Genomic DNA, 5,777 nt, shown 5'->3' on the forward strand with positions numbered 1-5,777 from the left:
CTGCCCTACTTCGGGCAGAGCCGAAAACATAGGTGCACTTGCATGAGCCCGTGAGCCCGGGTTCGCGCAAGCGCAGTTATGTTTTTGGGTCTGCCCGCAGTGGGGCAGAGTGAAGTACACCTGCGTGAGCTGGGATTGACTGCGCAAGCACGCGATTTTGCCCAGTACATGGATGATGATGGAGATGTCATCCATGTCAATCATCAAAGGAGGATGGCGTACAGCGGCAGAAGGAGGGGACAGGAGCTGAGAAAGAGCACGCCCATCCGACCAGAACAGGTCATTTGCATAAATGGCGGCAGATTTTATAAATGTATTTCTGGGGTCTGCAAGGGGAGTCAGGAACAAGGTGCAACATCACAGAATGCAGCCCAGGAGCTGCAGAAAGGGGATACTTTAGGTTCAATACTGAAAAAAATGGTGACATAATGGGAAAATACAATGAACTGGTCAGCCAAGTGTGCTTGGTTTGAACAGTCATTTTGAGCTGACAGACTTCCTTTAAAGATAGCAGCCTTTCAACAAACTTTATTAACGTACGAACAGAACTTGGACACAAACTTTTTATTAAAAAAAAGTCCCTGTTCAATTCCGGCCCCGGACACCCGGTGTCTGCTATGAACTATACAGTTCAAATTTGCTCATCCTTACTGATCTAAGTATATCATATTGATAAACGTTGATCCTGGCGCTGTCCAAGTGATGTCAACTTTTTCCGCGGAAAGTACTTGTACCGAAAATAAGATCATGTGATCGAAGCCTCATCAGAGCTTTATCAGATTTTCTCACTCAGGATTCTGAAGTCTCTCCTAGCTAACACGGAAAGACATTTGGACATCACAAGGGTGAAACCAAGATGATATCGAACTTCTGTAAAAAACGTCTGAATGAGCCCCAATAAATATGTTATAATCTGGGCAGCTAATTATTCTGGTACCTACTTGTAAAAGGTGTGACGTTTAATGTCTTGAAGCTACAGATGTCTTGGCATGGCACGTTCTGTCTCTTCATGCTCCATCTGCATTTCTGTATCTGCCCACATGCACAGGCCCTTAGGGTTAGGTGGTGAGGTGTGAGTGCATTAATGCCTTTTTAGTGAGGGGGCTGAGGGTGGGTTGTGTCAGTGTAAGTACATGAATACCGGTGAGAACATAATAATGACACATTCTACAGAAAACATTCATCCATCCTCAAGGAACTATCCAGTGTCGATATGATTATTGTGCCAGATGTCTTCTAGCTTCCTTCTCTGCACTTTTTAATGAGCTCTATAACCATTTGCAAAGTAATTGTATTAGAAATTAAATTTAGTAATCTGATGTCTGTGTAGTGAAAAGGACATGAATTGCAGGGAATGACTAAGCAAAATGTCACGCTGTACTCTAAGATGTACAATAGCAGTACAGCGCAGTAATGTGGGACTGAGAGGATTCCTGAAACTATCTGAGAAGGTAGTTAGCTGGTAAACCACTAGGGGGCGTAACAGTGGAGGAAACGTATGAGCAGGGAATTCCCTAGCAGAGGTAATACTAGTCAAGCCCACCAGATGGCAGTAGAATCGTCAGAAAGCCGTGTCACAACATGAGGTCTTATAAGTACACAAGGGCAAAGTCTAAACGTAGTCAGAGGGAAGCAAATAGTCAGTAGCCGGGAAATCAGAGCCTAGAAGCGAGGGGGAGTGGGAAGACAAGACAGAATAAAGGTAAACAGATAAGGAACGAACAGGGAGACAGCGGGAGAGACACTGATGGAAACAGACAACAGAGGAGGTTAACAGGTCAGGTGAACACGGAGGTCAGGAGGGGGCAGGGCAGACAACAGGTCACTCAAGAGCAGAACACAGCAGAGCCAGAAATATCACCAAGAGTCCAAGTCCAAGAGAAACAGTGCCCTAATAAAGCAGCCTGACCTCCAGAACAAGGCAGGAAGGATTAACCCCTAACGTGACCTGCATCAGAAGTGAAACTAAAAAAAAGGCTCAGCTCCAGCTGAGCCAGGAGTCAATCATGACACAAACACAGCACATTCACAGCTCGGTCAGCAGACCATGAAAGGTCTATCTCTCCATAGAGTTCTTCATGAACGTTCCCAACATCTCTGAGACATAATTATTTACTTTACTTATATAGCTCCATTAATTAACACTTATCTTCACTGGTCGCATTGGGGCTCACTATCTACATTCCCTATGTCATTGGAGTGTGGGAGGAAAGCAGAGAACCTGGAGGAAACCCACACAAACACTGGAGAACTTACAAACTCCTTGGAGAGGTTGTCCTTGGTGGGATTTGAGCCCATGACCCCAGTGAGGAAAGCAACAATGCTAACCACTGAGCCACCGAGCTGGCCACAACCTCCAAAAAAACATCTTTCTATCAAAAAATAAGAATTATTACCCTAAGCGTCTTCTAAGTTTATGGACTCAAATGCTGATAATGTAAAGTCGATAATTGCCTCTATAATTGACATAATAAACTGACTTCTTAAAATGTGGTGATTATCTCCTGTAAATCTGAGCGTTTTTCTGAGAACAGACTCCGCAGAGCACAAGTGGTATTACATGGCAAGAATTGAATAAATGAGCATCTAGGGCCCCCTTCACGTGTCTGTGCAAAAATCACACGTTTTGCATGGTCCGTGGTGTAGGTCCGTATATGTGTCCGTGTGTGTTCCTGGTGCTGACATCAAGATAGCACGCGGACAGTATGAACTTGTATAGTTATCTGTCTCCGATGCTGCTGTTACTTCCGGGTCTCCGGTGAGCGCAGTGAATATGCATGAGCATAATGAGCAGGATGCGGAAAGGTAAGTATAACATTTTTTTTTTTTAAGTGACCTGTGTTTTGTCCAAAACGTGGCACACTGATATCACACAGATCACATCAGTATGCGGTCCGTGTGACACTTGTGCTGTCTGCAGAAAACGGACATGTTGTCATGTGGAGCATACCGACACGAGTGTGCTCCACACAACCCCACGATCCATGTGAAAACACGGACATGTGCACAAACCCATTAAATTCAATGGGTGACAAAAACTGACTTGTTTGTTTTTGCTGCCATCCATGTTATTCTCCAGCACCACATTTCAAAGGCATTGATTCTTCTTCTGTCTTGTTTCTTTATCGTCCAGGTTTCACATCCATACGTTACTACAGAAAAGACCGGACTATGTACGAGCCGTGTCTTCGCCACCAGTGAAATAATCCTCGATTTGAGGACCTTGGCCACTAACTTCATTGTTGATTTGCCCATAACTATTATCCTATTGACTTCTGATGTCATCACTGCATGATGAGTGATCATTGATCCAAGTAGGTTGAAGTGCTTTACAACTTCCAGTTTGTCACTTTCCATCTCAAATGTGTCCCGGCATACCTGGCAGTTGTCAATATCTTTGTCTTCTTTGTATTGAGAAGGAGTCCCATGTTTGAACTTTCCATCTTGACACTCCAGAATAAATCCTTCATTCCATCTATGCTTGTTACTATCAATATTGCATTGTCTGTGTATTTAAAGCCTGCTTTACAGGTTACAATTGCGTGTGCGATCTCGTATGCGATCGCACACGCCCCCATCGTTTGTGCGGCTCGTGCAATTTGTTGCACGAGCCGCACAAACAATTATTTACCGTCACACGTACTTACCCCTCCATACGACCTCGATGTGGGCGGCGAACATCCACTTCCTGGAGTGGGAGGGACGTTCGGTGTCACACCAACGTCACATGGCAGCCGGCCAATAGAAGCGGAGGGGCGGAGATGAGCGGGACGTAAACATCCCACCCACCTCCTTCCTTCCGCATAGCCATCGGCGGGAGCCGCGAGACGCAGGTAAGATCTGTTCATCGTTCCCGGGGTGTCACACACTGCGATGTGTGCTGCCTCGGGAACATTGAACAACCCGACGTTCAATTTTTAGGAATTGAACGATGTGCATGCGATGAACGTTTTGACGTTCAATCGCAATCGCACGGAGGTTTCACACACTTCAATTTAACTAACGATGCCGGATGTGCGTCACTTATGACGTGACCCCGCCGACACATCGTTAGATAAATTGTAGTGTGTAAAGCCCGCTTAAGATTTAATTCGTCTACCAATTTTGATTCCTTCTTATTTTTCGTCTAGTCCAGCCTTCCCGAAAGTAGCTTCTGCATATGAATTGAAGAAAAATGGTGAAAGAATGCCGCCTTATCTGATGCCTCACTCTACTTTGAACAATGGAGTGTCACCATGTTTCGTTTGGCCTGTTGCTCCTTGGTCGAAGTAAAGAAAGCCACGGACCCACTTGGGGGGGAGGGGCGACATGACCAAGGGGGAGGTAGGGAGTGATGGGATTAATAGGGACAGTTGTGTGTATGCCTAATATGGTATTTGGGGATGGTCTTAGCCTGGGAGGAAGAGGAGGAGTAGGGAAAGGGTTAGTCCGGGAGAGGGAAGAGTTACCTCCTCTTCTGTTTCCGGACGCCGAACGATCACCTCCATGGCGGACCTCCAGGACCTGCAGCGTTTGATCCAGGCAGCGGTTGCAGCGCACGGGCCCCTGGCAGTGCAGTCCCACATCAGGGCTGCCGGGGTTAACCCGTCGGCGCTTGCCCCTCGTCCCCCCAGCAGCGGCGGGCGCCAGTCGCGGCCCCCCCGCAGGTATTCCCCGGGCGCGGGGGGGGCGAGGAGGAGATGTAAGAGCCCCTCCAGGGACCCTCCGCAGAGTGCAGCGCAGCAGCGTCTGGCTGCTGCAGAGGCCGACGGGAGGAATCTTCGCTCCAGCCGCGGCGGTCGGGAGGTGGGAGTGGCCAGCACGGGGCCTACTTCCGGTCCCGTCCTCCGGGCTGGATTTACTGTGAGTGCAGCGGCTCCAGGTCGGGAGCGCGCTCGGCGCAGGAGAGAGGCCAGCAGATCCCCCTGCAGTCGGCGGGGGGACCGTGGGGCTGCACGGGGCGGTAGGTCTGGCGCCGGGGGGAGGTCTGCGGTGACTAACCCCGGTGCGGCTGAGAGAAGGAGTGACGGCGGGAGCCCTGCGGCAACCGCCGGGTCACTCAGTACTGCTGTGCAGCCCCCGGATGTGGCAGTCTCCCGTGGGAGCGGGAGGACTCGGCGGACGGAGGCCTGCAATAGCCCAGGAGGGCCAGAGGCGACGACGGCTGAGACCCGGAGCCGGGCGTCTGTTCGTCCGCGCCCAGAGGCCCCTTGCAGTCGGCAGGGGGGCGGGTGCAAGAGATCGAGGCCCGGGGTGCCGGCGCGGGGGACAGGACGGTCTCCTGGGTTGTCACCCCGGGGCAAGAGATGGAGCGGGGATGACTCTGCCCACGCGGCGGCCCTGTCTGGCGGCCGTGGTGGGGGGGGGTGCTGCGGCGGCGCCCCCCGGATGTCGGATGGAAGATGAGGCCAGCGGCGAGGAGGAGGAAGAGGCTTTCGTTTCGGAAGAGTCAGATGGACGACAGACGGAGGACAGCGAGGCGGCGGTCTCGGGGGTCGCCGAGCGGCGGTCGGGTGAGACGGCCGCGGAGGCTGCAGGGGCTGCGCTGGCGGGGGGCTTCGGGGGGGGGGCGGCTGCGGCTACGGCAGCGCCTGCTGGTTTAGCTGTGTGGAGCCAATTGTTGGGGCTGTTGCAGAGGCTGGCGGCGGCTTCGGGGGCGGCGGGGGAGGGGGCTCAGGCGCCGGTGGCGGCGTGGGTGGGAGCGGCCGGTTTAGGGGCCTCGTCGGTGACGGGGGGTGACGGAGCGGGTGCGAGTAAAGGGGGGGGAGGGGGGAGTGAGACGGGGGGAGAAAAGGAGA

This window comes from Anomaloglossus baeobatrachus, chromosome 6, assembly GCF_048569485.1.
Source record: "Anomaloglossus baeobatrachus isolate aAnoBae1 chromosome 6, aAnoBae1.hap1, whole genome shotgun sequence".
NCBI lineage: Eukaryota > Metazoa > Chordata > Amphibia > Anura > Aromobatidae > Anomaloglossus > Anomaloglossus baeobatrachus.